This window comes from Girardinichthys multiradiatus, chromosome 9 (assembly GCF_021462225.1).
Source record: "Girardinichthys multiradiatus isolate DD_20200921_A chromosome 9, DD_fGirMul_XY1, whole genome shotgun sequence".
Classification (NCBI taxonomy): domain Eukaryota; kingdom Metazoa; phylum Chordata; class Actinopteri; order Cyprinodontiformes; family Goodeidae; genus Girardinichthys; species Girardinichthys multiradiatus.
The window spans coordinates 4,620,477-4,644,632 of record NC_061802.1 but is presented as its reverse complement, the minus strand read 5'-3'; the positions used below and the strand labels follow the sequence as shown (position 1 = coordinate 4,644,632).

General features: G+C 39.3%; 1 long non-coding RNA gene across 4 annotated transcripts in view; it reads right to left on the bottom strand.

Annotated features, from left to right (window-relative positions):
- Positions 1–14,819, bottom strand: part of LOC124873976 — a 223,444-nt gene extending 208,625 nt beyond the window's left edge. For 2 of the 4 annotated variants that reach the window (XR_007039680.1, XR_007039679.1), the window contains exons 1-3: positions 14,729–14,819; positions 2,631–2,846; positions 2,425–2,484 (exon numbers count right to left, since the gene is read on the bottom strand). This is a non-coding gene — a long non-coding RNA (uncharacterized LOC124873976). Of the gene's footprint in view, positions 1–2,424; positions 2,485–2,630; positions 2,849–14,728 lie in introns of those variants that run through there. The other 2 variants (XR_007039681.1, XR_007039682.1) reach the window with 2 other exon arrangements.
- Between the last annotated feature and the right edge of the window lie 9,337 nt (positions 14,820–24,156).

Below are 24,156 nucleotides of genomic sequence, written 5' to 3'. Positions count from 1 at the left end.
TTCTGTCACAGCGATTATACTTCATACCTTATGTAAAGTCACTTGAGGCCTTCTGGAAAGGTATAACTATAACAAACTTTGTACATATTTTCTTGTTTAGGCTACTAGCCCAAATAGAGCCCCAGTCAGGATTTCAGCCTTGATAACAGTTACAATACAAACAAAAATAAAATCACTTCAGATTCAGGAAGTTTGTAATGTCCACAGATTTTAAAGTTTTGATACAAAGCAGTTGATGATACAAAGCCCTGCGGGCTGGTTGCTCTTTTAATGTGTATCTCAGAACATGAACAATTTAATCCAGCAATGTTGGACATTTATGGAATGAAATCTTCACAATGGAATATTTCTCATACAGAGACAAGTTATTGTCCTCCTTATTCTACCGTAGGTTGGTTTACAGGTCTGACAGGTTCCCTTAACATTTACATCAATACCAAACCTGCCTAAGTGTTTAAAAACTGTCACAACATATTTTAATACATGCTCTAGGAAATGTGCTATTGGGTGGTACTAATATAGCGGCCACTATAGTACAAACACAGCATGAATTGTGAAAGTGTAACATTATTATCTGCAAAAGATAGTGGTTTTGAATGTGTGTTTTAAGTTTCTCTTGGTCTCTTTTAGAGCTGTACAATATTAGAAAATCAGGAAACTGAATATTGCGATACATTCTTCACTCTCCTCTCTTTCATCATCAGACTGATCCCCATCATACTCCTTTAACTTTAGCATCTTGATTACTAAGATCTGCAGTCATATTCAATAAATTAGATTATTTGTTCCGATAAGGCTCGTTTGTCACTTCAATGCAACTTTTGAAAATAAAACCTTTAAGCAGGTATTAAACATACTTTTCATCAAGCCCACATTTCTGTATTAAAGAATATTTTCTATTGGTCTGATGTAATATTCTAACCTTAATTGTTGTCTTTTCATTAGCTGTAAGCAGGAAATCATCATAATTAACACAAATAAAGGCTTGAAAACAGTCTGTGTGTAATTAATCTATGTAAACAGCACAATGCAATTGTAATCTTGCACATGCATGAATTGTGATCATGATAATGATTCATATTGTGCAGCTGTAATTCATTTCAGTGATTCTGTATTTATTCTACACACAAACTGTTGCTACACTTAATCTTTTAGCTGTTCTGTTGCTATTTGACTGTCCAGCTATGACTGCTGCTGCTGGAGTGAACTCTGATGAAAGTTTCTATTGTTTGATTGATCGATCTTTGATCTTACGGTTCCATTTCTCCCTGTCATACATCATACAATCATACTTTTGGCTTCTTATTTTCAGAAGATCCAAAAAGCTTCTTGTTTTTCATAGCTTTTACAGTGAATATCATTAGATAGATGAATAAAGATGGAAAATGATTTTTGGAGAATTCTACAGGTGTGGTGATTTGCATTTTGATAAGAAATCCATTCAAGCCTGAAAGCCACAGTGCTTGAATTATTAAACACGGTTGACAACTATTTCAACTTCACGGCCAGCAGCAGGACAATCAAGACAAAGAGGACAACATTGAAGCAGAGCTACTAGACATTTATGTTAATGAAGAGAAATCAGTCTCAGTTTATAATAACATAACCAGGGTTTGTTGAGTAGATTAAAGAGAGAAAGTTGTGGTAAAATGTCATTGAAATTTGGGGTGTAACTTCATATCATTCTTAATTATCTGCTTATCTTTACAACAGTGCAGATTTTTGCAGCAAACCAAAAAAGTGTGTCAACTGTATTAGTACTTTTAAAAGTAATTTTTCTTTACTTCTTTTTCTTTACATAACATTCAGCTGATCATTGAACATCAGCTAGCTTACAGGCTTCCTTGAAAGTGTTATGTTACAGTATCATCTGCTGAATAAAACAGTAAAACATATTTAACTAAATATCTACTGTGATGAAATGCAGTCCTGTTTTTAACTCACCCTTAAAATTCATTAAAAATAAGTTTATTTATTTAAGTTTAAGTTTAATTATCTAGCTGTTCTGATTAAGTAAAGTGGGGATTAAGTGATATGTTGCTGTTACAGCATCATATGCATTACTACATTGCTCAAATTTACACAAACAACAAGAATTTGGGTGAATAAAAATGATTCTAACTTTAAGCTTGGAAAAACAAAAAACACTGAGATGTTAATGTTTCTCCTCTTGCAAAAAGCTCCATAAATAAAAAAAAGCCACTTGACTTGCAATCATTTTACACGCTACTAGGAGATGATACAATGTTAACCAAACAAACTCAAACAGGATCACAGTTTTGCATGTAAACCAATGGTTGAGTAAGAAGGGCAAAAACAAAAAAAAAGACAGCGGAAGGACAGGTAGAGATGGTTCTGTTGCAACTGTTGCAGAGCAGGTTTACAGAGTGAGAGAAGCAGAGAATGTAATCTGTCAGAACTCACCAGTGTACAGCGGGACAATACTTCAGGTATCACTCCGATCGCTGTAAATCAGGATCAAATCTGCAGGCCACACAAAAACACTTTACATTCACAGATCTTGTAGCATTTTCCACCACCTGTTAATTATCTAGCAAGTTTAAGTTGATTTTTATCCATAAGTAACAGTATTTGCTGTTTGATGTGCATTAAAAATACATGACACTGACCTGTAATCATAGATGAGAGCAACGTATCCTGATGTCCTCAGATAATGCTACAACCAAATCCTTGCAAGAGAAGGATGCTCGTCACTGTGCATCCAGTCAGCTTAAATCCCCTGTACTTTGTAATCCTGCAGCACAATGATCTTAATGCTCTCTCCTCCTCCTCCTTATCTTCATTTCTGCTTCAGACTCTGCAGAGGGGTTACCAGGTAGATGCATCTGCAGCAGGACAACAGGTAAGACGGAATCAGGAGTGTTGTTGGCAGTCGAAGAGTTCTTATGCTCCTCTTCTCTCTTCGGCATCCACAACTCTGTATGTTCCTCAGAGTGTCTGCTAAGAGTAGTCTTGTTTGGCTGCTCTTTACAAAATACACAAACTCACACACATACTGAGGAACACTTTTTTTCTTCCTTTTGGTTTTGTTTTGTGTTTTTTTTCTAGCAGTCGAGCTAACCCTGAGCTGGGCCCGCTCTGCCTTTGAGATGCTCTCTAGCCCACAAACACAAGGCGGCTTTCATTATCTTGCCAGTCGCAGCGCAAGGCCTAGCTTCTAAAAGCTACTGATTTCTTTCTTCCTTTAGCCCCCTGCACAAAGGAAGGGCATTTTGTAAATTACTTGCTCGTTTCAGACCAACAAAAGGTACTTTCATTGAACCCCCCCCCCACCCCACTGCTCTCCTTCTATCCTCCCGCCATTTGATTTTGCTCAAATTTGATTACAAGGCTTGAAAAAGGAGAAGAAAAGAGAAGAGGAAATAAGAAAGCTCCACAGATGGCATGCTCATTCACTGCTGTGAATGGCTTTATATGGGCTGCCTTTATACATGTGGCAATCCAAAGACGCTTCAGCCGCTCGGCTAAAAAAAGAACTTGACAAAATTATTGGTTTGGCGGCGTTCTTACATGGCTGACATGGAGAACTCTGAAAGAAGAGCCTGCTTCCTTTTTTCACTCCTTTCCTTCGTTGTTCTTGTCTTGCTACCTTACATTCTCTCTGGGTTGCTCACCTTGATTGAAACAAACTACATAATGTCTATGATTCTGAGAGAAACTGTGTGCTTTCCTCACACAAGTGTTGTGTCATTGTAGGCTTTACTTTAAGTGGTCCTACAATAGGACACAGGGTCAAAAATTTAGCAGAGATCACTTTCAGTAATAAATACACACACACATTTTGTTTTAATCAGACTGACTGCATACAAGACATAGTTTATAAGCTGGTACTTTCGATCCAACACTCACTCTGCACTTATTTTCCTCAGAAGGATTACAGGCTGCTAGATGAAAATGCACCCACACACAGACACATCTGAGTACCCAGTGCAGAGTGAACTATGACTTGTTTTCCCATTATCACATCATCCTACCTGACAGTGCAAAGAAATGGAAAATGGTCTGGGTCTCTGCATGGTCACTCTGGCTAAAAGTCTAATGGGAAAGGGTCAGTTAAATTCTGGTGCCATTAACTGCACATCTGTGTCGAGGTCAAAAGATGGGCTGTTCCATCAGTGTGGTAAAAACAGTAACCACGACTGAGGTTGGGTGGCAGGAAAACTATTTACTTGTTAAAGTGCTGCTAAGGGTCAATTCAATGCACTCTTGGTGTTTCCTGTCTAGAGCAAAGATTTGATTCATATACTGAGCAACTCAGTGTTGCATCAACACTTGAATGAACATATTCATTACCGACGTTGACCTTTGAACTCAGGACAAGTTTCTGAACATGCTGGAGCCAGTTGCTCTGGGGACGACACCCAGTTTGACAGTAAAAGACTGCGAGGAGTCAGACTTTAAGGACAAACATCTCCTGCAGAGTATTGATCCTCCTTGAACGTGTTACAACTACAAGCTTAGATTTATTTTATCTAGGTTTATATGAGAGACCTACGCAAACTAGTCCATATTTTCAAAATCAAGCAAAATTGATACATGGTTGACAAACTCTTTTTCAAATAAATATCTGAGAGGTGTGATGTGCATTGTATTCAACTCATCCTGATTCAGTGCCTTCAGAAGCATCTTGTGCTGGAACTACAGCTGCAGGTCTTTCTGGGTTTGTAAATGGACGGCATTTCTGTAGCATTTTTCTAGTCATACCAACAACTCAAAGCGCTTTACCCTAATTCACACAATAGCACTCACAAATGCGCACACACTATATATACCGATACACAGAGTGTTGGTTAACTAGGGGTTAAGTGCCTTGCCCAGGAGCACATCGACATGTGACAGGAGGAGTTGGAATCTAACCCACAACCTTTGGATTGCAAGACAACTACTCTTTCCACTCAGCCACAGTCGCCCCAAGTTTACTCTTCCATTTCCACTTTGTCCTGTAACCCAGTAAATGAGCTGTTAGTCAACTTCCATTCTAAAATTTCAGACATTGTTTCCATTGCTCCAAATATGGTCAGGGTTGTGTCTGGTAAGAAGAAATCTCAGGGCACGGTGCTGGTGGTGTAGGGGTTGAGCGCGTGACCCACACACAGAGGCTTCAGTCCTCGACGCATCCGTCCGCCGTTCAAGTCCCAGCCCTGGCAACATTTGCATGACTTTGCATGTCCTCCCCCTCTCTCTGCACCCCTCTGTCTGCCTACTTTGAAAACAAATACTGTAAAAATAGAGGCCACTAGTGCCACAAAAAAGAAGAAATCTCAGAGGAGAAATGCTCCACCTGTAAGATTGATCAAAGGGGGTGTGGAAAAGTCAAACAGAGGTGGCGAAAGACTGGATTCCAGGTTCACAGTGACATCTATAAAGAGAGTCTTCACAGAAATAACTTACAGCTGACAAATGCAATGCAATCTCTCTGTTTTGAAATCATCAGCAGAAACATTAATAATGCTCTTGCCTTGTTTGCTACAGTTGACAGGTTTACAAACCCTCCTGTGTCTGTAGCATCTGAACTCCTCTCTAACAAGGCCTGCAATGAATTTGCTAACTTCTTTACTGAAAAAATTCAGAAGATTAGAAGAGTAGTCTGTGCATCAATATCAAGTCCAGCACCAATGCAAAACTAATTTTGACAAAATGACACAATTCTACCAAATCAACTACAAAAACTTAGAGGAAATTATATTTCAACTACGTTCCTCAATCTGCTGTCTTGATATTTTACCCACAGCTTTAAAGTTTTGCTTGTGATAGCATCTGATTTAGTTCAAATAATAAACTCATCCATGTTGTCAGGTGTTTTCCACCAGGTCTTAAGAAAAGCAATTATCAAACTACTGTTTTGATATTGCAAAATTACAGGCCCATCTAAAATCCCCCATTCATCTCCCATTGTTGAAAAACCTGTGTTTCAACAGTTGAATACCTTCTTAATAATGACCAGCCACTTTGACGTCTTCCAGTCAGATTTCCGTGCTTACCACTTTCCCGAGACTGTCCCTGTCAAGGTGTTCAGTTACAACCACATATATTTAGACTGTGCAAAACCACATTGTATTATTTGATCTCAGTGCAGCATTCGACATTGTTAATTACGATCTATTACTAGAGAGACTGGAAAACTGGATTGTCATTTGGTACAGTACTTGGCTGGTTTAAGTGTTACTTTATCAGTAACTTTACATCAGAGTTGACAAAAATCACATATGGGGTTCCTCAAGGTTCCATCCTGGGGCCCATCTTATTCAAAAGCTATATAATCCCCCAAACCTTTCTTCACTTCTCTGTATTATGCCACAGCAAAGTACTTTTTTGTTTTGTTTCACTGCAATATACTGTTTTTTATCACTTTGAATTGTCTTGTTGCCATACAAATATATTTGCCCTGCCTTGCCTTGAACATGAATTTTGCCAAGTCTTGCCATTAACCATTCCAGTCAAAGTGAATGTGCTTTGATCTAACCCATCCAGTGTAACTCTGGTTGTATGTTTTGGATTGTTGTCCTGCTAGAAGGTGAACCTCCTACCCAATCTTAAGGCTTTTGCAGCTCTTAACATGCTTTCTCTCTGAATTGTCCTTCCACCAACTCTGACCAGCTTCCCTATCCCAGCATTCCCACAGCATGATGCTGCGAACACCATGCTCACCATGGTTAAAAAGTCCAGTACAGATTAATACAGTTAATAATTCTTTTTTTTGTTTATCTCTGTCATATTACACATTTCCTTTGCTCTAACCCATACCTTTCAGCATTTGTATTATTTTTACTTAATATATTAGATATTTATTAATATTTTCTAAGTTGCTTTGGTTAAAAAACAAGACAAATGTTCGTCACAGCCTGATTATGTTTTGACTAATACTAATACAATTACTTGGTGTGGATCAGAAAAACACGGTTAGTTGTTACATCGTGCTGCCATGTTATTTATGCTATTTTGACATTTTCCATCCAGTTGCTTTTGCATTACTCTTCAAACATAAGTGTGGACCATAATTTACTGCATGCCCAACCTATAGGGCTTCTCAAAGCAAGACAGCAGTCTTTAAAAGACAATTTGTTCATACAGTGCTGATACCACTAGCTTAATCACACTTCATTTCCCAGAAATGGTATAACTTTATAGAAAATTTGTTTAAAACACTGGCTGTAAAAGCAAGTCAAAATGACACATGGTTGTTATGAATAATCATAATCTGTCAGAAAAACTCAGGTATGAAATTACCAAAATTGCTAAAGTACAAAAGGGTGAAGTAGCAAAATGACTAGCAGCCCTGAGATACAATATGAAAACCTATGACTTGCATGCCGATTAAATCCAAAGAAGTGACGAGACCAAAATAAATGAGCAGGTTGTCTCTATACCACAAAGTGTAATTCAAACTAAACCCTGCTCTCAAAGATGGATAAAAGAGACATAGTTTTACCAGTGTTGTCCTTTTTAGATTATTTTCAAACTGACCAATTAGAACTAATGATTAAATATCAAGCTTGTGCTAAAATACATTAGCTTAATATAGAAAAGACAAATAGTTACAATTTTAAAGAAGTTCAATCTGAAAGAAGTTCTTGTTTGTAAAATCTCTGACCAGCTGTATGAATTTCTTTTACTTTCTTCTTTGTAAAGCTTGAATAAATTGATGCAAACAGTTGCTTTTTAAATTACATCAGGATCATAAATAAAATACAGATGCTCTCTTTAAGTGCTGGGCACCTTGAGACAGAAACCTGTAAAGTACTCCAAGAAGACCCTTGTCATCATCACCATCACCACATCACATTTTCCCTCAAACCCGTTTGACCAAGGCTCACCATATTTCCACAGATGATGTATTTTTAAATGTATATATGTCTTATTTAACGAAAAAGAAAAATGTTATTTCTGATGAAGGCAGAGATTCCGCTCTGTGGGCAGAGAACATTCATAATAAGCAGTCAGTTCCCCATCCCCAAACCTGAAGTAATTATTGTCTCAAGATAAAAAAATGGAAAGCATGGGTTATTTTTAAAGGATAAAATAAACCAGAGATAGAAATGACCTTAATATTATTTCTCTCTCCAAGCATTTCCAATACGAATGCTCCATCGGAGGGTTTGATAAAAGGATTAGGTGGTCAGCTTTACGTGGCTGCAGTCAAATCTGGATGTGGTGGAAGAGCTGATTGAATAATTCTTGTTTCCTTTCTGCCAACCTAGCACTCTTCTTTGGGAAAAGTAAAAATCAGCATTATGCCAGATTTGTAAATGTGCTCTAAGTGTCTGTAGATGTCTGTCCACCTACCACTGTGTGTCCAGCTGCCTTCCTGCATGTTTGACTGTAAATCTAAGGAGGTAAAAAAAACTGATTCTTTGTGTTTCTGGTTGCATTGCTTCTTTAGTAAAGATACAATAAACTTAACATGATTATCATTTTCATGAATTTGAACTGTTAATTTGTGGTACAGTGTTTATGGTGTATACAACTATAACTGTAGTAAAAGGTGATTCTACAAAGCATCAACTCAAAGGGGAGAGTGGGGCAGATAAATGGTAAATGGAGTGAACTTATGTAGCGCTTTCAACAGTCATACTGACCACTCAAAGCACTTAACAGTAGAGCCACATTCACCCAATCACACTCACCAACAAGCACACATTCATACGCTGATACACAGATTGGTAGGTAAATTGAAGTTAAGTGCTTTGCCCAGAGGCACATTGACATATTGCAGGAGAAAGCTGGAATCAAACCCACAACTTTTGCATTGCATCACGACTGCTCTCCCCACTTAGCCACAATCGCCACTACATAAGTTTTAGATTATTTGTGAAACATTTTTGTAACATTTTTCTTCTACTTCATAAATAGAAACTACTTGGTGTTGGTTCTTTACAACAAACCCCAGTAAAACACAGTAAAGTGTTTGGCTTTAAAGTCACAGAATATGAAAATGTTTAAGAGGTGTGAATAGTTTTGCAAGACTTTGAAAACCTGGGCAACGAAAATGATTCTGACTCAGAAGTTGCCAACTGGTGCAGTTTTTCGCTGCAGCTATTTTGAAACATTTTCTAATAGACTCACAATCTTGCAAGACTTTAAGTTAAAAATGAATCACAAATAGCTTTAGTAAGAATTTTACTAGATACTGATTTTTTTAAACAAAAAGCATGAATCGGCCAGTTAAGTAACCTTTAGCTTAAATTAACAGTAAAATAAGACATATGCTAGCTGTTGTTAATGATCCTTTAATTTTAAAGGCATTCTGGCTACTTCTAACGTAAAAAAACAAAACAAGATATATGTTATTTATGACAAAAGATGGTGCTCTATAAATAATATGAATTGCCCAGATACCTTTAAATTAACTAAATGAAGGAATCTCCAAGACTGTTACCTTACTGATGCAAGTCATCTGGAATTCAGCAACAAGCAAACGCTCCAAAAATCATATTTCATTTTGGAATGTTTTTTTTATTCAAGCTGTTAAAATAACAAAACATTATTTCTTCTGCATTTATCAGGTATCATCAGCTGTCAGGGCTGCCTACCATTAAAGCGTGTGACCTCAGAGTTTACTTATCATAACAGGGCTGCCACCTCCTGACCTGCAGTCATTACTGCTGTCGCCTCCAATCAGTCCTCCACATTGCTCCGATAAAGACCTCTGGGAGGAAACAGGCTGCTGGGATGAAGGTGACATGAGATTTATGTATATGTGTTAGAGCTGTGACAGTACATGCATGCCTTGGGGTAACTGTCATGTGTTATTACTCCTGAGGTCCAACACTTTCTTACAGTTATGAGAAAAACTGAAAAGTATAAATTTTTTTCTGAAGAAATATTTGCCACACATACAGGGGTTGGACAATGAAACTGAAACACCTGTCATTTTAGTGTGGGAGGTTTCATGGCTAAATTGGACCAGCCTGGTAGCCAGTCTTCATTGATTGCACATTACACCAGTAAGAGCAGAGTGTGAAGGTTCAATTAGCAGGGTAAGAGCACAGTTTTGCTCAAAATATTGAAATGCACACAACATTATGGGTGACGTACCAGAGTTCAAAAGAGGGCAAATTGTTGGTGCACGTCTTGCTGGCGCATCTGTGACCAAGACAGCAAGTCTTTGTGATGTATCAAGAGCCACGGTATCCAGGGTAATGTCAGCATACCACCAAGAAGGACGAACCACATCCTGTCCACAGCTGTCTGAAAGAGATGTTCGGGTGCTAACCCGGATTGTATCCAAAAAACATAAAACCACAGCTGCCCAAATAACGGCAGAATTAAATATGCACCTCAACTCTCCTGTTTCCACCAGAACTGTCCGTCGGGAGCTTCACAGGGTCAATATACACGGCCGGGCTGCTATAGCCAAACCTTTGGTCACTCACGCCAATGCCAGAATGAAGCATGGGGGTGGATCAGTGATGGTTTGGGCTGCCCTTGGCCCAATTCCCTTGGCCCAATACTTGTGCTAGATGGGCACGTCACTGCCAAGGACTACCGAACCATTCTTGAGGACCATGTGCATCCAATGGTTCAAACATTGTATCCTGAAGGCGGTGCCGTGTATCAGGATGACAATGCACCAATACACACAGCAAGACTGGTGAAAGATTGGTTTGATGAACATGAAAGTGAAGTTGAACATCTCCCATGGCCTGCACAGTCACCAGATCTAAATATTATTGAGCCACTTTGGGGTGTTTTGGAGGAGCGAGTCAGGAAACAATTTCCTCCACCAGTATCACGTAGTGACCTGGCCACTATCCTGCAAGAAGAATGGCTTAAAATCCCTCTGACCACTGTGCAGGACTTGTATACGTCATTCCCAAGACGAATTGACGCTGTATTGGCCGCAAAAGGAGGCCCTACACCATACTAATAAATTATTGTGGTCTAAAACCAGGTGTTTCAGTTTCATTGTCCAACCCCTGTATATTATGAAGTTTTGTTTTTCTATAAATTTTTTTAATGGAAAATAAAAGGTACTCAGAACACTGGGAATTTGAGTCCCAAAAAAATATGGAACTTTGATGTGGAAAATGTATAGAAACCCGGAAATAAAGAGAATGAAAAGGGAAGTGAAAGGTCACAAACCAACATCTTTGTCTAAAGCATATTAAAGTAAAAACAATAAACAATAACCAATACCAAAACAATAACGCCTTCTGAATGAGTATTTGCAAATGCAAGCAGATAGGAGGCAGAGGTAAATGTAAAAATGAAGACATTCAATAAAGCAAACCAAACCCTACAAAAAAGGGAGTCCAGAAACTGAGACTTGAATCCAAAACACGAAATCCAAAACCCAAAAACACATGAAAGAAAAACAGAAAGAACTACAAAAAGGCCCTGTTATTAACATCCATCCTCGCTGACTGAATTGTAGAATAACAACCAACAATGATCATTAACACTGAAATCTGTCCTAAGTGATCGGATCAGCGCCACCCACTTTATATGCAAATAAGCCCACAGCCATGTCACCAAGTGTGCTGTTAGCTGAGCAATTAACAGGTCTGCACATTCTGTAACACATACTTGAAATAACTTGGCTGATATTCATCAGAGTCACATTTTTGTGACGTTATTTCAGCAGTAAACTCTTTAGCAGCTCTCATGTATAGAGAACCAGAAGGGAATATATACTGAGGAGATGTCATCGGATAAACGCGAGACCAGTGGATTAGTGAAGACCCATTAACAAAGAGGAACCTGAGAACAGAGGGAATCCAATGGAACAATCAGCAGAAAAATAAACACACAGACCAGAAACTAGAAAACAAAACACAACTTAGCATGAAAGGGACTCAAATACAAAGACAAAAGGAGACAGAGAAACTCAGAAACAGGAGTGAGAAAACAGGAAGTACAGAGAACACAGAGCAAAATAAACTAGACCTTCCAAAATCAAACTGGAACTAAGCACTACAATAAGAAAACAGCTAATGAGGGAGAAAGCTTGAACCAACATCACTTTCTAAGAGATTCAGGATTTATTGCCTTATTTTTCAATGACAGATCTTCTGGGCCAAGTCAGAGTTCGATGCTGTCACAACGGAACCAACAGTGTGATATAGCAGAGAAACATATAGAGCCTTAAAATCAGACATTCTTATTTTCAGCGGGAGTCAGAGAAACAATTACTCCAGTGCTGTGTTTAAGTGTTCACTGTGAGCTTTTGCAGTGGCAGCCCCTCGTCTCTGAACAACCTGCCTCTGTATATTCATGCTGCAGAGTCCATACAGTCTCATGTCCTTCCTGAAAAATCCCTTTCTTATGCTGGCTTTTCATTTGAGTTCGGTTTGACTCTCACCAGGTCTTTTATGTTGGGGTGTCTGCTTGTTTTAGCTGTTTTATGGCTTTGATTGATTATGGATTTGAAAAAAAAATAGCATTCAAATTACTTAAAATAAATCATTTCACCTAAAAATGCATCAAAGAGAGCAACTGAGATGGTAAAAGGTTGCTCCCATGCCAGTGATAGAAGTTATATCATACGTTAATGGCAAAGAAAAGCAAAGTCTGCAAGAATACTTAAAAAGAGGAAGAAACAACAGAATTGAATTTACAACTGTTTTAAAGTGTGTGGAGATTACTTTCATAAGCATTTCATACATTATATTGGACTCATGAAAGAAAAATTAAGCTCGTTAAGCTAATTAGAAAACATCGTTGCCTCTTAAAGCATGATAAACTTGGTTCAAATACAGCTTGGTTTGTGGTGCCTTTCGTGGCAATAGGACAGCTTAGCCACAAATTCTTTCATTTATCACAGAGTGACTGCAGGTCAATTATCCAAGAGGATCTCTTTGCAGGATTCAAGGAGTAGCTGCTGGAAAATAAGCTTAATTTAAAGAAGTTACTTGATAACAATGTGAGGTCAAGAATATTTTAACTTTCCCCAGACAAGAAAAGCCACCTTTCACGTATTTCAGTCCATTTCTCACATCATTACATGTTGTTATAAACAGTGCTTCAGAAATATGTCAGATCAAGGCAATTATATAGTCTTGCCTTAATTGTTTTATTGAACATAAAATGTTTTTGTGCTAAAGCAGTTTATTCTGATTTGAGGTCATTTTTAAATGGCATCATCACAGCTTCAAAAAATTTGTTTGTACACATCTGTTCATATAAAAATGACCTTGTACAGGTCCAAACTTTGAATATTTAGTTGAGACGCACCAATCAGACTTTTCTGGGTTGATACCGATATTTGGTTCTCTCTGAAGTCTCACCTGCCAGTTCCAATTCGAATTCTGACTAAAACACAAGAAGAAGGAAATGCGTGGATAGTCACACTCGTTTTGAAATTACAAGAGTATCCCTATGTCCGCATAAGCAAATATGCCTTAACTTCATCTGATTTTATGCACTGAAAAAGTAAATATTTGCTTGTGGTCTTGTTGATGCATTTAAGGACTGAAAATCTGCCCTGGTGATGACAGATCAAAGCCAATCAAGAAGAAAATGGCTAAATGCAATCTTTGGGGGACTGATTTATTCATCTCTAATATTTTAGAAATACACCTGAATCTTGAATTTATACAAAATAATCTCCCCAACCCTTGTTGTGTTGAACTGAAAACATGCATCTGAGTTACATAGACAACATATAAATGCAGTAGAGGTATTTTTCACAAAACAATATACAGTAGTTTCTTTCTTTGTGTTTTGAGGGATTAGTTTATTTGACAACTACTTTTACTCGACTTAATACGAGTTTATAAGAAGGTTAAGTTTTGAAATACTGACTTTAACTTCAGATATTACTAGCATCTTGTTTCATTCCTAAATTAAAATATAAATTAAAAACACTTTTGATCCATTGCCTTCAGGCTTGTTAAAAAAATCTGAGTATAAGTTAAGAATGTTGAAAACAGATAATTTTGGTTATCTCTTAAAGTTCAACATGGTGAGCCAACCCCTGATCTAGGTTGATAAAAAACAAGCGTACAAGAGCATAAGATAAGAAGAACAAAATCATAAAAAAATTATTCTCAGACAAACAGGAACCATGTTCTTACCTACAAACACATCATGTCAGGGAGCCAAAGGAGCACCACGCCCACAGTTAGACATGAATCCCTAATGGGCTCACTCTGGAAAATGATTGGTCGGTAAATAATCCACTGACAGGAGGTCAAAATCTGGCTTAGCACACATTAGTCTGCAGATTAGTTAACACTTGTGTGGGAGTTGTTGTTAAATACAAATAAAGTTAAACAAATTTCAGATTATAATCATCAACAGTAACTTCTGCTCTTTTAAAAAGAAAACTTTAACCATCAGATAAATGTTTTCAGAATAACACAGGAATGCCCACTTTTCCATAAAAGCATGCAGATCATCACAGGTCCACCTGCAGCTCATCCTCCAAGGAGAACAATGCAAATGCCAAGTCCAACCATGACTTCAGAAACACAATCAAATGCAGCGCTGCAAAAAACAAAACTTCATATCATGTCTTTTCATCTCCTCCAAGCAGTCTGCCTCCTGAGTGAATAAAAAACCCTCACTGTCCCCAAAGTATCTCATTGTCATTCCTAGTCAGTCCTGAGAATCATAAACAATCTCACAACTTTTTTCTTTTATTCAGCTCTGTCTACTTATGCAGTTCCCAGAAGGCATTGCCTTTTAAATTCTTCCTCTCCCGTGGCAAAGATGCTGGCAAAACAAATAACTGTAGAAAACAAAACAAAACAGCCTCCAGAAATACCTGGTGGATGCCCAGAGGAAGGCGATGGACAGACAGATGAGCAGATAGGTTTCCTCTGTCCTCCTCTCTCAGGCTGCTTCCTCTCTCGGCGTGCTGTGGAGAGTGACTGCTCGCAGCCCGCCTGGCATATCTAATTAGAGCCAAGCTGTTGCCACTATCGGGCAGAGAATCTACCTCTCCAATCTCTCCTGACTCAATCTTCCCCATCTCTGATTTTCTTTTATATTTATGCTGGAATATTTAATTGTAGACAAAAGGTTACTCTGGGCTCTATTCATCACACACAGGCAGAATAATCTCCTTTAAAAGGCTTGACATTTCAGGCTTTTCAAAAGGGGCTGAAAAAATTATATCCCCGCTTTTGTTAATCAATGAAGTAGAACTCCCCCGAACAAAAGAATTAAATTGCTTGGTTGGGTTAATAAAACACACAGAAATAGCTGCTTCCTGCAGGCTTTTGTGCCTGCCACTGGCTCCCCACCATATGCAACCAGCACTGTAATTCCATATGATTTGAGGGGCAAAGCTCTTATTTCTCCACATAGTTGGCTTTTTAAATCCTATTGAATGTGCAGCCTGTGAGGCTGGCTGATTGGGACCTCTTGCCTGAGCCTGGCTAGCAGTAGAGGCTCTCTTCATTTAAGTCTGACTTCCACTAAGGAGAGACGGTGAGTCCATTACAATTTACAATTTCTATACTGCTTCTGCCTTGGAAAAATACATTGTAATTATGCAAATGATAGGGGCAATAATTAGGCCCTTCACTGTCCCATTGTGTCAGCTGCCGTCGTGTTTCGGTCCAATGGTAGGAGAGACGCAGCAGGACATGTTTTGGTTTAAATTGCTCTTCACAGACAGTCTGCAGATGTGCACGCCATCACCCTGAGGAGGGGGCTCTATATAGAACAATGTAATAGACAGTTGAGCTGCAGGAGAGCTGGATGCCACAGCAGCCCACAGACCCCTGGCATGCGCTACACTCCCCTGCAGCTTGCATGCTGTGTGAACACCACCTGTGTGTTGGTGTTAGCTGTTCGTTCAACAAGTCAACCAGATTAACAGTTGCTGGAAGTTCACATTTGGAAACTAGGAAACTGTTTCAACTTATAGTCAGGATCTCTACATATTCCTTGTCAGTGTCATCCTGTAGTTTTTTTTTTATGATTTGATGAGATGTAAATGACATTTTGACCGAAGAAGTTTTCACTTTCTTAAATGTAATTTTAGCAAAATGACTAACCAGACTTTGGTGGAAAAAAACTTCTGCTTCTGGCCTTTGATTAAGCAGGGTGAGAGCATTTGTCAACTCAAAACCCATAACAATTGTGAAATGAAAATAATACAATTCCTTACCTCTATGTAAACCCCTAACAATGCGCCTCGCAAAAGATTTATTCCTGTTGAACTCGTAAATTTTCTCATGGTACCACCACAAACTCCTGGATGGGACTGGATTTTGTTTTTGGGTTTTTTTATGTAGCAGACCAATACAAAGTAGTGTATAATTGTGAAAGAGAGAAACATGGTGATGGCAACATCATGCTGTGGGAAGGCATTTCTTCAGCAGGAACAGGGAAGCTGGAACAAATTGATAACGAGATGGATGGAGGTAAATACAGAAAACCCCTGGTAGAAAACCTGTTTAAGGCTACAAAAAACGTAAGGCTGGAGATTTACTTTCCAGCAGGACAGAAACCCTAAACAGAACCAGAGACACAATAGATTGTCTGAGCTTCACGTTTTTTCAGAGAGCAATGAGCACATATTTGAGCTTCTAGATGTGTCAAACTGGCAGAGACACATCCCAAATAACTTACAGCTGTAATGACAAGAGATAATTATAAGTATTTGCTAAAAACATTCATAAGTATTTGCAAATGAACAGTATATTTATACGATTTTTAATTCTAATGTTTTTTATAAACCATGTATCAAATACTACACACTGAAATTTATGTTTGTAAAGACATGAGATGTGAACTTTCCACAAAGCCCGATATATGAACCAGTTGTGTGCTTTAACACATTGTGTGCTTTGTTTCCGTGTAAAGACGGAGATTCCTAACACCACCAATATTACTCGTACTCGTCGCACTCGTCGTCTTCCGCTTTATCTGGGACCGGGTCGCGGGGGCAGCAGACTCAGCAGAGACGCCCAGACGCCCCTCTCCCCAGACACCTCCTCCAGCTCCTCCGGGTGGAGCCCAAGGCATTCCCAGGCCAGCCGAGAGACATAGTCCCTCCAGCGTGTCCTGGGCCGTCTCCTGGACCTCCTCCCGGTGGGACGTGCCTGGAACACCTCCCGAGGAAGGCGTCCAGGAGGCATCCGGTATAGATGCCCGAGCCACCTCAACTGGCTCCTCTCGATGTGGAGGAGCAGCGGCTCTACTCCGAGCCCCTCCCGGATGGCCGAGCTCCTCACCCTATCTCTAAGGGAGTGCCCGGAGGAAGCTCATTTCAGCTGCTTGTATCCAGGATCTCGTTCTTTCGGTCATGACCCAAAGTTCATGACCATAGGTGAGGGTAGGAACGTAGACCGACCGGTAAATCGAGAGCTTCGCTTTTCGGCTCAGCTCTCTCTTCACCACAACGGACCGGCACAGCGCCCCCATTACTGTGGCAGCTGCACCGATCCATCTGTCGATCTCCCGCTCCATTCTTCCCTCACTCGTGAACAAGACCCCGAGATACTTAAACTCCTCCACTTGAGGCAGGAACTCCCCTCCAACCTGAAGAGGACAAGCCACCCTTTTCCACCAATATTATCAGTGTATAAAATATTTGGTAAGTAGTAAAAATATGGAGCAGATTGGCACCATCAATAAATTTAAACTTTTCTCTATAAAATGACCTTTCTGCATTAAGTGGTTACATTTTATGATCAATTCGGTCCTTTGCTTCCTTCTCATTGCCATTTCATCCCAAACCACTTCCATTTCATACCTGTAAAAATGTTCTAAGATTTTTAGAGTACACCCTACCTCGGCTGATTATGATTGCAATCATATACAGTTGACATCTTTAAAATATGAAAGATGCCCCCTGATAAAATCAAATTAAGTAAAAGCTACCACCTGATGATAAATGTTATTTATTGCAGTAACATAGCCATATTTTTATCCAGAAAACTATCGGTGGTCTATATAAAATTAAAGTTTAAATCATTTGTCAAAATTACGAATATTTTACAAGGCGTCCAATTTGAAGCAAGCTTGGTTTGAAACGTGGTGTGGCAGACAGTGGCTTTCTCTTTCAGTGTTTTCAGGTACAAAAAGACCAAAACTGTAAAAGTACGAAATGCAAAAGGGATAAAATGACCTACACCCAATACATGCTCTAAATATGTGATATCCCTGCATTTAATTGTTTGCCCTTAATCATGGCAGTGGGCATTTTTGCTGAAACAACTTAAATGACACTGTAAGACCTAGATGATGCATTTTCCACCCGTTTTCTTCTGCTCCTTTCGAGTCAAGTAGCAGGAGCAACAGAAGAAACTTTTGTCTGAGACATATTTCTTCTCAGCAACCTTGTTCAGTTCTTTCTGCAGAATCCCAAGGCCTTCCCTGGCCAGATGGATGTACACTTCTAAATAAAATCACAACCCTGCAGAAGAGGTTGGAAGTAGTTGCATTTTGTGCTGCTGGATCATAAGCAGGTTGTAAGTTCAAAATGCTCAAAACATTTATCAGCTGATCAAAGGTTTTATTGTCCAAATCTATGAATAAATCTGACTTTCATGTCATTTTCTGTCAGGCATTCACATTTTTAACATTCTTGCTTCGTCACTTCAGTAGTTGGACTCAAAATGTTTCTTGACTGTGCTGAGCTGAAGGTTCCTGTGGTGTGTCCATGAAGACACATGGAGATCCTTGACCTAAATTAGTGCCCAATAACCTTAAGAAGGCACCTATGACAGAAAGACCCAGAAACACCATCAAAGACCACATCTCCTCCTCAAGATGGCAAACTTACCCATAGAACATTACATTTTGGAAGAAAATGTTATTCTCTTCTGAGAAAAAAAAATGTAATCTCACCATCCTGATGGCATCCAATATTACTGAATGACAAGGTGATTCCACTGGGGATGAAACAGGGGAAGAAGCTCAGTCATGGTCCAAGAAGCATTTTCCTTCAAAAAACAAGCTCTTCATCCTATCTCTCGTATTAGCCGTTTGCTAAAATAACTATATAAAATAACAGAATTTCCCTTTAAAACAGTGGGATAGACTCAAACATTTAAATGCTAATTTTTTCAACATTTAATAAAAACCTCTGACAGCTTTTAGCCTTCAACTTTCGGTAGTGCAATTGAGAATGAGTACAGCAGGTACCACATTGTATTGTTTATGCCATGCCTTACCTCCTTCGCAGTGTACCCAGGCATCTCTGAAGAGTATTTCTTTTCAGAATATCCAGCTGGAATTGCACAGCAGGTTTGGCCAGTCCTTAAACACTCGGTGGTCTGTGGAAACACACAAGAGTCCACATTTAAATTGTTATTCCATACAGGACATGCAGAATTGTGCTGCAACTTATCTGAAGTCAAAACTTGTAAAATTTTACATTTGCTACTTGTAAAAATGGAGATGTTATTCAGTCTCAAGAGCTTAAACAAAGTACATCGGTGCATAATTTAAAGAGTACCAACTGTGCTGAATATTCAGATTTATGAAAAATAAAACTCATGGTACTCTCTTCTACTTTAATCAGACAAAAAAAAACAAATGTTTGCTGGAAAAGCTTTAGATATGATTAGGGGAAGTTGCTTTTGCTGTAGCATTTTTGATGCACTTATGACTTTTCTCTGGGTGTTATGATTTGGGGTTGTTTGGTCTTTGGTTGTGGGTTTTTACTCTTATGTTTCTCACAGTAGAGGTTTTGAATCATGCTTCTGTTTATTATTTTCCTGGTCACGCTTTAATTTTTGTCTTCTAGTTCATGTTTTGTCAAGTTAGGTTTTTGGATCTGGTTATGCTTTAGTTTCATGTTTTTCTAGTTATGTTTCTAATAGTTTGTATCCTTGAATTTCTGTTTTGCTCCAGTCACATTTTGTTCTCTCCTGTCTGTCAATCAACTTTATTCGGTTCACCGGCACTAAGCAAATCATTCTCCTCATTTCACCTTGTTCTTGTTCTATATATACACATCTGTTCTGTTCATTCCTCACGGAAACATTTTGGATCATTCACTCTCTGTTCTTGTCTTGTCCTTTTGCTCATGCCAAGCCGGTCTTGCCAGCCTGCCCATGTCTGTTTTTGCCATCACTCTCTGAAGTAAGTTTTGTTCATTAAATCATTTCACCTACCATCATGCTGCCTGCTCGTCTGCATTCCGGGGTCCTCTGTTACACAAGTCTTGACATTGGGTAGCTGTATAAAATCTTCATCAAGCTCTTGTATTTTAGACGGAAGAGTATGACTGTCTAGCACATCTCCAACACTTTTAGGGGGGTTAGAGTCAGAGAGGTGGCTGATTTGAGTGTGAAAAATATGTTTTATGCTTTATGAGCCACTCTTTTATCTTCGAAACACATCACACTGCTTTACCTTGTTTGTAGGTAATTGTGGCTTTTCAACAACCTGACCTAAACTGCCCTTACACTCTTTAAGAATAAACAGCATTTGCCTATGCCACCATATTTCCTACTTCATGTTAATAATATTAAAATACAAAAATAAGTTACACAATGGTAAAGGTTATTCTTACCCACAGACTGTTTAACACCAATCTGTGAATGATGAGAATCATCAAAATCTACCTTAATGGCCAAGATTGTGTGCACAAACAAGGAAGTTGACTTCGGTTTCAACCATTTACAGCATACAGACATTTAGTATAAACTTTAGAGGAACTAAAAACAAGGATAAAAGGAGCAGTATGTACATGTATGGGCAACCATTTATTATTATGTAAAGAAAAGAAAAAAAGAAAGATTGACAACTCAGACTGTAACGTGTTCATTGTGTTCATCAGAGAGACAGCCTGGAGGAAGAAACTGTCTCTGTGGCAAACAGTACTCTGTAGCGCCGATCTGAAGTTACCGATTCACTGACAGGTGAAGGCCAGCACTGTGGGCAGTGTACGTCCCTGGGTGGTCGAGGTGGTGCAGGATGAAGTGTAGTCCCAAACTGACTGCATTATCTGCCAACCTATTTGCCTGGTAAGCAAGCTGCATGGGGTTCAGCAGGGGCCTGTGATGTCCTTCAGATGCTTCAACACCAGACGCTCAAGAATTTCATGACCACAGACAACAGGGCAACAAATATGTAGTCATTTAGCTCTGTGATGGTGCGTTTGTTGTGGACCGGAACGATGGTGGAGCGTTTAAAGCTTTTCACAACAGGGGATGTGAAATGTCTTTTAGGTCAGGCAAAGCAGGCAAACTGGCAACTAAGAAAGAAAAAGATTATTAAAATGGTTAAAGTTTATTAAAGCAAAATTGTAAGAAAAATAAATGGTCAAAAACACTTCTCTTCTTTTGGTTTTTCTTTTTGCTGCTCCCCACGGGGGTCACCGCAGCGGATCACCTGCCCCCCATTTTGGTGATCCACATACTGTATATTTTTAGCTCAAGGTTTACCTAGGATTCCCCTTCTGACACAACTTTTATCAATTTACCAGGGCTTGGGGCCAGCACTGATATGGTATGCCATATGGAGCAAACACTTTTAAAAATAAAGAAAATAAGTCTTGTATTAACATTTCCCACCTTTGACATACCATTGTTTGCCATGATTTGATCCGTCAGGGGAAAAGAATAGCCAAAGACTGAAACTGCAATTAAGGAAGACAATCTGTCTTTTCTACAATTTAGCATTTACCTACAATTTAGTTCATTAAAGTTTATCTTTTGAATTTGGCATTAATTTCTATTTTTTTAATTGTTGGTCATTATAATCTATCCACTACTCGTGATGTTTTGGTCAAGGCTGGCCAAAGATTATATGTCAAAACCCTAAAAAAATATTTTTTATATAGTATTTTTTAATTAGCAAAGTTCAATACATGTTAAAATGGTTTTGGTGTTGCCAAGACGAAGTAAATCACTCAAAACAGGTCAATGCAGGTCAAATCCTGAATTGTACAGAATCAAGCTGAACTTTCGATTATGAAAGCTGCTTTTTAATACCTCTTACCTTTAAAATATTCACCATCCTGTACACCTATTTCACTCTGCACGCACCTTTTCCTGCCATTTAAACCATTGTTTGCAATATTTCCTATAGGAATATATCAACATTTGAGCAGTTGTTGATTGCCTGTAGTGTCTCACTGTTAGGAGGTGAAAACAAAACAGCATTAAAACTTAATGTTGGACAGTATGCACCAAAAATTAGGTACTATCAATTTTACTTGTACTCATCGTCTTCCGCTTCATCCAGACTCAGTAGAGACACCCAGACTTGCCTCTCCCCAGACACTTCCTCCAGCTCCTCCGGGGGGACCCTAAGGTGTTCCCAGGCCAGCCGAGAGACATAGTCCCTCCAGCGTGTCCCGGGCCGTCCCCTGGGCCTCCTCCCGGTCGAACATCTCCCAAGATAGGCGTCCAGGAGGCATCCGGTAAGATGCCCTAACCACGGCTCTACTCTGAGCTCCTCCCGGATGGCCGAGCTCCTCACCCTATCTCTAAGGGAGTGCCCAGCCACCCTACGGAGGAAGCTCATTTCAACCGCTTGTATCCAGGATCAGCCACTTCACACTCGGCTGCGAACCGCCACAGCGCATGCTGTAGGTTTTGGCTAGAGGGGGCCAGCAGGAGCATGTCATCTGCAAAAAGAAGAGACAAAATCCACTGGTCCCCAAACCAGACCCCCTTCGGCCCTTGGCTGCGCCTTGAAATCCTGTCCATAAAAGTTATGTACAGGACCAGTGGCAAAGAGCAGCCCTGCCGGAGTCCAACAAGCACTGGGAACAGGTCCCACTTAGTGCGGACCAAACTCCTGCTCCACTTGTACAGAGAACGGATGGCCCGTAATAAAGGACCCCCGACTCTGTACTCCTGGAGCTTCCCCCACAGGGCACCACAAGGTACACAGTCGAATGCCTTCTCCAGGTCCACAAAACACATGTGGACCGGTTGGGCAAACTCCCATGAACCCTCCAGTACCCTGTAGAGGGTGTAGAGCTGGTCCAATGTTCCAAGGCCAGCACGAAAACCACACTGCTCCTCCTGAAGCCAAGTTTCAACTATCGGCCGGACTCTCCTCTCCAATACCCTGGGTTAGGCCTTACCAGGGAGGGTGAGGAGTGTGATCCCCTATAGTTGGAACACAGCCTCCGGTCATCCGAGAGACCAGACCACTATCAATTTTGTTTGTTGCTAATCACGTTCTTACCCACTTTAAATGCTGTTTAAAAACATATACATTATTTCAAGTTAGCTCAAAGTAGTTCCACACCCTGTTACATTTGGGCTGCAAAGTTTGTGGTTTTGTTAAATGTGATGATTTTGTAAAATGCAAAAGAATTACTTGCCTACAGTATTTTTGACCTGAAAACCAAGCTTACGGCTGGTTGGCAGTCACCCTGTGACTGCTGAAAGGAACACATACTTTAAGACATCCATTAATTACATCACCACAATATATTTGTTCTCAAAAAATCTAAAATGTCTTATAAGATTCCAAAATGTCTAATTATAGTTTGCATAGGCTCTGTACGTAAGGAGAAATAGTTAGACAAATTGGTATTTCTACCTTTAGGCATGGCTTGAAATTTAAATTTTTTAATTTACTGGTTTGATAGAAATCATCCATCTATCCATCCATTGTCTTTACCCGCTTTTCCATGCAGGGCTGGAAGTGAACCCTAGACATATCTAAAATTTTATCCTCCAGATTGTGAAGAAAAATAAACTAAAGAAGCAACCAGACAAAGCCAAACTGGCTCCTGACAGATGAACCAGTACTGACTAATGGATGATTTGTTAAAGGTCGGCAAATTGTATATCAGATCATGTAAATCCTGTGAGCATTTGAGGACATTTGTACATATCTGTTATGCACTACCATATGTAAAATTCACAAATTCAAAATAATAAAATACAAAGACAAATTTGTGATTATATCTTTTCTGCTGTTATTTGCTCTTTTTCCATTTCTTTTAAATAGTCAGTTGTATTGTTTTTTCATGCACAAATATAAAATTACATGTTGTACATTTTTTTAAGTTATTCTATTCAGTTGCTTGCACATTTCTTTAATCTGAATGGTGTTTTCAATAACTGCGCAGTATTTGTTTTGTATGCAGTAAATTTGCCCTTAATGTTTTGCTCTCATTTTCTGTTTCTATATTTCTTTTGTGTGAATCTGCACGCTTCGATTTGCCTGTCACTCTACTGCTGCGACACCTGAATATCCCCACTGAGGGTGCGGTGAGGTCAGTGGAAGCCATAGCTACAACAGTGGCTGTCAGACGATTCA